This window comes from Dreissena polymorpha, chromosome 13, assembly GCF_020536995.1.
Source record: "Dreissena polymorpha isolate Duluth1 chromosome 13, UMN_Dpol_1.0, whole genome shotgun sequence".
In the NCBI taxonomy this organism is placed as follows: Eukaryota; Metazoa; Mollusca; class Bivalvia; order Myida; family Dreissenidae; genus Dreissena; species Dreissena polymorpha.
The window spans coordinates 40,967,024-40,976,729 of NC_068367.1; the positions used below are offsets into that span (position 1 = coordinate 40,967,024).

The following is a 9,706-nucleotide window of genomic DNA, read 5'->3' on the forward strand; positions in this document are numbered from 1 at the left end:
AAGCAAATACGCTGTGCATCGAGGTTGCAAGGTTACAAGTTACAAGGACAGCTGAATGCAGTGTTTAGATGAACCTTAAATAAATAGCATGTGTATATATGTATATGCATTTGTTCGTGATTGACAATACTATTGAGCCTATGCATCCGAATACTTTATGTTCAATAACTTTGCAGACTTTGTGTTTCGCGCTGTTGATTTTACATATAATGAAACAAACAAGTATGTGCTTATCAATTATTGAGAGACGGATGGATTTAGGGTGGTTCTGGGATACTTGTCTTTTTTGCCTTAACATTTATATTGCACTTGAAACGGCTATAATTTGGATAGTTTAAATATGCACTGTGTGCAATCATCCATTTTAAACAGTATACCCTATGGACATGCAATATAAAACTAAAGTTTGTCTCACACGTTTGGTAATGCATCTTCGCAAGTACCTGGAGCAATTAACTGGAGCAATTACTTTTAACCAAGTGCAGACCTGAATGAGCCGATGTACAAAACATGGCTTTTTATTATTGCTGAAATATGGGGGTCATATTTGATAAACAGCATGAAATATATTTAGAATATTATTTTGCGAAAAAAAGCATTTTTACAAAATACAACAAAAAATTAAAGCCAAACTTATCTGAACACATTAATCGTGCAATCATGACAGACAGTTGTTTTGGCATCCATGCTTTACATAACATATTCGCAACTTGTAATACTAATATCTGAATCCTGCCTGCGTTGGTAAAATCGCGCCGTTTGATATTAAATGAGCTTCAATGGTTTCAGTCAATGAGACAGCAGTCTTTCAACAGTGGCTTGAAATTCGATTAAATATCGGTCCGTTGAATGTTGATTCATGTCGTAAAAAATGAGAATGTTTTAATTCATCAAATTCAGTACCAATAATAAATTGTTGAAAAAAACAAAAACCCTTCAAAGATGTTTAATGATACTTTTATATTTAGATAAGTTTTCTTGAAATTCATGTACTTCTACTCATCATGTCATCGGTACAAAATAATAATACAATTCGACTAAGTGCGTATATAAGATACTTTTCTGTTTGATATTTATCAATGTTTTCAAAATATCTGCCCCGGGTGAGGATCGAACTCACGACCTTCAGATCGCCCTTTATATGGCTATGAGACTGACGCGCTCCCTACTGCGCTACCGAGGCATATATTACGTAAATGTTGACACCGATACGAATATGTTCGACGTCTGACCTGACGTTAGACTTAACGTTTCATGACGTTAGATTAAACGTTCGCGAAAAAGAACAGATGCCGCTAAATGATGCCTCAGCTTTTCTTGTTAACATGTGTTTATTGCAGACAATACAATCTAAGATGTTGGTAAACACATATTTATATCGTTCTTTGAAAAATGCGAGCAGTGACCTTGAAATGTTATCTCCGGCATGCAGAGCCAGAAAAGGTGGAGACAAATCATTATGTAAAATAGTATGGTTTGTCAATGACTTGTTTGGAAGACTTTGAATGAAAACTCTTTACTTTATGCGAGACCCTGATTTCTTTCCGAATGACCCTCTTATGCCCCATTTAAAAAATAAATAAGGAGTGTTGGCTTCAAACAATAAAATCAAGATGTAAAGAATGACAGCTTTGCATAGGATAGTTTTCAAGATATTGAGCGGAAACGAATTGTACCTAGTACGTTACCACTTTGCTACTTACATTTGACCTACTTACACAACGCACAGAAACGCTGGAAACACACAGAGGTAAGTTATCCAACATCCGCAGAAAACGCAACGTGCGGTATGTGTCGTTTGTATGGACAAGCATGAACACATGCTTTTATATTTTAAAGGAATAAAAAAACTGACCTCGACGACACATCCTAAAACATGTACGTCTTTGGCTAGCGTTTTTATATGTGTACTATCCATCCAGTGCATTACAAAAGCCTAATCTTGACCGCAGGAATAATCTTGTTTATGTTAATTGTGTGTTATTCGTAGTGTAATATATTCATTCTCAATTGGCCTTGCTAAAAAGCGAATACTTATACAAATTCTTTTCACGAAGTAAATACATGTTTTACTTTTTTATAGTAACGAAAATGTAAGATTGTTTATTATGGTCATATTAATATCACAGTACAAGATGAGCAAGAACACAATTATAAAAAACAGAGTCAAAACTATTTAACAACAACAGTATTTGAACTATCGAACAGTTTGTAATGGTGACATTGATTTCATAAGAGCAGACACAATCAGTCAAATATGAACGATTGTGATTTTGAAATATCGAAATTAACATATTTCACTTTCTGAAAAACGCCGCTATGACGCAAACAATTTTCTGTTATTTTATAAGAATAAGGGATAATGTTAGTACAAGTGTGCCTGCCACTCGTAAACATGTACATCATAAAATTTAAGTTAAATGTTCACCGAATCTGGCCGCGCGCAATTAAATGTGTATGTTGCCTGTGACATAGGTTGGATCGTGTGGAATCCAAATATCGCTGTTTAGCGTGCCAAAATGTAATAACGACAACACATTATTAACATGTTTACTCTCATTTTGGATGTGCATTATTACTTAAGGATGGCACTGTAAATGTTGAATTATAAATTGACGCTTTAGAAAATATGTAGGTTGGACCTTGTTCATTTTCGTCTTTTATGTTCGCAGTAGGTAGAGCGCTGTCTAAATCTTACCGGACAGTGAACGTCAACACGAAACACATTTATCTGAACTATTTTAATTTCTAGCCTCACTGACCATTTGTTGGACTGAAGTATAGACAAACAAGGACACTATCCAAAACTCTACAGTCGGGGTCAAACTATGTTAAGTAGTTCATGCAAACCCACAAAATTATTAACTTAAATGCATGTGAAATCCAACAAACTTGAAATCGTATAATTCATTGTGCGTTTAAATTTGTTCAATTATATAGCGAAATTTATTTATTGTCATGACAAATGAATTCACACACACATTAGTGACTCATTATTTGCGAATTATGCTACACTTTGATTTGTTTCCGGCGAGGGACGTCCATGAAACTCGTTTGATTTTTAAAGAGCACTATTTTGATTAGAACATCTCTTATATTATATCATTCTACGCATAATCGGCTAGATCGTTGTAACTGAAATCATAATCAGCGATAATTCGTTCCGATCATCTTAAGTAAACAATGCATTCACTTTCATTCCTGCTTACAGGGACTCCAAACTATTGGTTGTTACCGGAAAACTATTTCTAAAATAAATATTAGCAACCATTGCAGTTTCTCGTACATAAGTAAAACACGTTTTGTTGCTTTTTAATAACATAACAGCTGGAATTATTGCTTTACCATAACGCGTCATCAGTCCTAAATAAAACGCGTATAATTTAAGGTTGTAACCGCGTGTGTAATTCGTCTTGTGCTGTATTCAAAAATCACATATTGGATTTAATTTTCTTATGTTTGTACAATTGCGCCGTATTCATCGCATCAATTGGCAGTCTCCTTTTAGTGTCTTGGAAGTAAATAAATACGCAACAGGGCGAATAATTCAATGTTTGATAAAATTTCTTATCACGTGTGTTCGTTATGACTTGTTAACTTATAGACTGTAAACGTATGCGGTGTAATCAAAACAAAACGTCTTCTCTGGCATTGGTCTATCCAAACTAAGGTGAGCCCCCAATGAATAAATTAAATATAATGTTGCGATAATATCGTGTAATGCGTTTAGTTTTTGCACACAAATTAAAAAACGTTTCCAAAAATAAATGCATGAGTAGGACCATGAATAATGAAGTACGAACATCTGTTGAAACCAAGCAAGTCAAATGTATATAATGTTTACACGATTTGTCAAAATACATGCAATACATACGATGCCAAAATAGAAATTGCAGCTACTTATATTCATGTGAATGTGATTGTGCTGATACAACACGATATAACGAATAAAATATACCCTGTGTGTGTTTCTTTTCCTGTTTATGACTACGTTTATACTGATGCATTTAATACTGTCTTTCATATTATACGCCGCAATATATATAAATCACGTTCATATAATGCCACAGGTGTAATGACTAATTCAGATAACCAAGAACTAAACGCTCTCCCTAGCAATCACCAAGGCATCTACATCCATTGGTAAGGCCCCTGCCTTATAACGAGGCAATTTTTAAACTATAGATGGAATATATTCGTTCTTGAGTAAAAAGACCAATCGGGCGCCCATCTTTAGTGTACTATCTTATGTTCAATTACGTTGTAGACTCATTGTTTGAGCGTTGGTGTGTCTTGTGCCTGTTCTATAAAATATTGATCACATCAACAATTACATAGCTGACCTTGGTGAACGACAAAAAAACGTGTGCAGCAGATGATCATAATAAAGATAATTGTCATAATAAACATCACGAGTAAAATAATAAATGTAGATCCTACCGATTTATAGACGTAAATTTTGGTTTGAGAACACAATCATTTTGGTAAATTTACAGAACGCAGGAAAGATTCATTAAGTAACATATTTAGTAATGGGAAATCAATAATGTCTCTTTGGTACAAAGATATGCTTTGAGCCATGTTACATAAATAAAATTCGCAGCTCATAATTCTGATTTCCCTTGATCATGCAAGCGTTGTACATAATCTTGATTACTAGTATACACGTGCTTCAGAATTATCTTCTTAATGGATTTCGAATTACTTCCAATCAATGAGATAACAGATTTTCAGAGGCTCATTGCAATGCAATTAAATGCCCATCCGTTGAAGAGAGATATGTGTCGAAAAACTAAAAAAGCGTATTTTTTTTATCTCACCAATTTGTAGAATTTGATGACATACGTTGAACAAAAGATTAAATACATTGTATTGTGTATTGTCTTTTATTTACAAGTTGATGTCTTCATGCACATTATAAAAATTCGACGTTACACCTATCGCTATTTCCCTGTTTTTCACACTGGAATGATTTAAGGTAAACGTATTGGGTGGCTTAATTTAATTCTATTAGGTAAGCTCATAGAAAATGTCGATTTGGATGCATACTCATGTTTGAGTGTGTTGTACTTACAAATCGACTATTTATATTAACCACACGAGCATGTCATCATTAAAACAAACTAAACTGAAGAAAAGAACGATTCTAAAAGTTGAATGCGGAATCTTTGATAAGCTAAATTTAAAAGTATCTCACAAATCGGTCAAAGTGATAACTTGAGACGAGCTAAAATCCTAGCCAGCAACATTGACATATATCGAGCATATTTAATAGCATTACATAAGCTACGGCTATATCATTCGTTATTAAAAGAAACCGGAAAATAGCACTTTTTAACCTAAGTCGCCAAAGTTTATTTACTACACAATTAGCAAGATTTTGACAGGTTGTATGCTTTATTCTTAAATTTAACGTACGAGGAATGTTCTAAATAAATATATTCACACTTTGACAGATTTTACATATACACTAAGCTCATGTTTTCTTAATTAAAGTTATATTATAGAAATTATGTGTTCATTTTTTACATGAACATAAAACATCTTGTAGTTTCAAATCAACACAATTTAAAACAAAATTGTTTTCTACAGCATAATGACTCGCGATACAGTATTTGCATTAAAATTAAACAGAAAACGTATTGTCACAAGCTTCATATTCGCTCAAGTTGCAAACAATGTTAGACATGTCATTCACGACGTTACAATTCGAACAAAAACGCCTACACAATGTGTATCATTCAATGAGATTTACAACACTATAGAATCCTAACCAAGGGCATATAGTTGTCATATATATTTGATTCATAACTACTACTAACACATGAAGTTTTTCAGATCAATTAAAAAAAATAATATTGTTGCGAGCGTACTTTCTTATGCATAAGTAGTATTTGGCTTCAGAATCATTATTCAAAATTGTCAGTGGATTAAGAATTTTGTTTTCATTAAATATAGAGCAATTGAATATTTAGGACGCTTAAGAGTTCTTAAACGGATTTTTACTTATATAAATACGACACTTCAAAGTAATTTCACTGGGTAGTGATTCAACAAATTAGAATTATAATAACGAATATTTTAAAATTAAATTTGGATCAGCTCAAATTAAATGATTAAAACTTTTAAAAACTAGGCATGTTTTGGTTGTAAGCCTATGGCTGAGATAGACAAAGCTATGCGAGTCAATCAGATTTAAAAAAAAGAAATTCGCTTGTTAGTAGTTTTGTATTTCATCAATTTAATTGTGCATACAAATATTCGCTGAAAATTTAGTACTTTCTAACAATTACTGCAGTTTAATCATTGAACCGTGCAATTACGATACTTTTCTGTTTGATATTTACCAATGTTTTCAAAATATCTGCCCCGGGTGAGGATCGAACTCACGACCTTCAGATCGCCCTTATATGGCTATGAGACTGACGCGCTACCTACTGCGCTACCGAGGCATATTAAGTATTTGTTGACACTGATACAAATCTGTTTAACGTCTGTCATGACGTTAAATTTAACGTTTCATGACGTTACATTTCATGTTCGTGAACAATAACAGATGCCGCTTAATGATTGCCTCAGCTTTTCTTGTAAACATGTTTTTATTGCACACACTACAATCTAAGATGTTGGTAAATACATATTTATATCATTCTTAGGACATGTGTATTTTCATTAATACGAGCAGTGACCTTGAAATGTTATATCCGGAATGCAAAGCCAGAAAAGGTGAAGACAAATCAATATGTAAAATAGTTTGGTTTGTCAATGACTTGTTTGGAAGACTTAGAATGAAAACGCTTTACTTGAGGCGTGACCCTGATTTCTTTTCTAATGACCCTCTTATGCCGCATTAAGAAAAAGATAAGGAGTGTTGGCTTCAAAAAGAAAAATCAAGATGTCAAGAATGACAGCTCTGCAAAGGATAGTTATCAAGAAATTGATAAAAAAATGTACATAGTACGTTACCACTTTGATACTTACATTTGACCTACTTACACAACGCACAAGAATGCAGGAAACACACACATGTAAGTCATCCAACATCCGCAGAAACGCAACTTGTGGCATTTGTCCTTTATTTAAACAAGCATAAACACAGGCTTGAACATAGCAGGGCGGTTATAGGAGACAACATTTTTTAAAGGAATTATAACACTGACCTGGATGACACATTTTTAAACATATACTTCTTTGGCTAGCATTTTAGTATCTTACTCTCCACACGCTGCTTTTCAAAGCCTACCTGTGACCGCATGTATAATCGTTTTTATGTTAAATGTGTGTAAATTGTAGTGTATTATATTTATAAGCAAGTGACTTTGCAAAAAAGCGAAATGCTGTCACAAATTTTTCTGAAGGATACAACAATGTGTTTTTTTCTTGTAAACGAACATGTCTGTAAGTTTCCTTCATTTTTGTCATATTTATGTTACAGTACAAAAACAGCAAAAACACATTATGAATAACAGAGTCAAATTTAGATAATTACAACAGAATACGAACATCGCACAGTTACTAATGGCGGCATTGATATCATAAGAGGCATGATCAAAAACAGTCAAATCCATATAAAGATTGTGATTCTGAAATCTCGAATTAACATAGTTCGCTATTGAAGTAACGATTTACTCGCAAGTTAATAAGGGATCATCTTAGTACAAGTTTGCCTGCCACTTGCAACAATGTACATCGTTAAATTAAATGTACGCTCACATTTCATGCAAATGTTTTCACTGAATCGCGCCTCGCGTAATAAGATATGTCTGTTGCCTGCGATAGAGATCGTGTTGAATCAACATATCGCTGTTTAGCGTGCAAAAATGTAATAATGACAACACATTATAAACATGTTTACTCTCTCATTTGCATGAATGTGCATGATTTTTTAGGATGGCCATGTTAATGTTTTATTAAAAATTGTCGCTTTAGGGAATATGTAGTTTGGACATTCTTTATTCGTCTGTTATGTTCGCAGTAGATAGAGCGTTGTCCAACTCTTACCGGACAGTAAACGGCAACGAGAAACAAATTAATCTTAACTAGTTTTAATGTCTAGCCTCACTGAGCATGTGTTGGATTGACTTATAGGCAAACAAGGACACTAGGTGACGTATGTTATGTAACAAAAGTCGGAAGTCGGAAGTCGGAAATCCAATTATGAAAAAGGTAGTTCCGTTAAAATCGCGAAAGTATTAACTTAAATGCGAGTGATATTAAACAAATTTGAAATATTATTATTCATTTGGCGTTTAATTTTATTCATTTATATAGCGTCATTTATTCCTTATTTTTACATGGCAAATGAATTTACACACACACTATTGACTCATTATTTACGAATAAGGCTGCAATTCGATTGTTCGGGGGAGAGACGTCCATGAAACTCATGTGTTGATCTTGTTTTAAGGGCACTGATTCGATAACAACATCTCAACTATTATATCATTCTACGAATTCTATAAATTCCTTGTTTAATCAAAGTAATTTTCCGCTAAATCTTTGTTACTGGCATTACAATCAGCGATTTTTCGTTCCGATCCTTGTTAGTCAACAATATATTCTCCTCCATTCCTGCTCAAAGGGACTCCAAACTGTTCACCAGTCATCAGTCCTAAATCCAAGTAGAACGGTTATAATACATGGCTGTAACAATGTGTGTCCTTTGATCTGTGCTGTATTCAGAAAGCACATATTGGATTAAAGGTTCTTATGTTTGTACTATTTCGCAGTATTCATCACACCGTTTTTGCAGTCTTGTTTTAATGTGTTGGAAGTAAATTGATACGCACCAGGGCAAATAGTTCAATGTTTGATAAAATAGACTTTAAATGTATGCGGAGTATTGAAAACAAAACACAAATATTTGGAAATCCAAACTAAGGTGAACATCAATGCATGAATGTAATATATTGTTGCGATCACATCGTTTAATGCGTCAAGTTTATGCACACAAGTTATTAAAACGTTTCCAAATATAAATGCATGAGTTGGTACATGAATGATTAAGTACAAACATATGTTGAAACCAAGCAATTCTAAGCTCTATAATGTTATCACGATTTGTTAAAATACATGAAATACATACGATCCAAAAAAAGAAATTCTAGCTACATATTCATGTGAATGTGATTGTGCTGATGAAACACGATATGGGGATACAATACACATTTTAAGTGTTTCATTTCTGGTAAATGTATACGTTTATACGGGCGCATTTTATAACGTCCTTCATGTTATACGCCTCAATATAAATAGATAACTTGCATAGAATGCCACCAGGTTTAATGCATAATATAGAATACCAAGAATATAAACGCTCTCTCTTGCAATAACGAAGGCATCTACATCCATTGGTTAGGCCCTGACGTGTTAGGATGCAATGGTTAAACTATAGATGGAATATATTCGTTCTTGATTAAACAAAGACAAATCAGTCAAACCATTGTTAAAGTACTATTAAATGCTCAATTATGTTGCAGTCTCAATGTTTGATCGTTGGTGTTTCTGTGCCTGCCCAGTTACATATTGATCACATCAACCATATAAAGCTAAATCATGTGGTGAACGACAAATACCGTGTGCAGCAGGTGATCATTATAAAGCCAGTTGTCATAATAAACATCACGAATAAGAATATGAAATGTAGATCCTACCGATTTATAGACGTAAAATTTGAGTTGAGAACACAATCATTTGGTAAACATAC

General features: G+C 33.5%; 2 non-coding genes across 2 annotated transcripts; both read right to left on the bottom strand.

Annotated features, from left to right (window-relative positions):
• Positions 1-1,095: 1,095 nt before the first annotated feature.
• Trnam-cau (transfer RNA methionine (anticodon CAU)) lies at positions 1,096-1,183 on the bottom strand. The gene is given in 2 exon segments: positions 1,096-1,131; positions 1,147-1,183. It is a non-coding gene; the product is annotated as a tRNA-Met (tRNA).
• Positions 1,184-6,365: 5,182 nt separating this feature from the next.
• On the bottom strand, positions 6,366-6,452 carry Trnam-cau (transfer RNA methionine (anticodon CAU)). The gene is given in 2 exon segments: positions 6,366-6,401; positions 6,416-6,452. It is a non-coding gene; the product is annotated as a tRNA-Met (tRNA).
• Between the last annotated feature and the right edge of the window lie 3,254 nt (positions 6,453-9,706).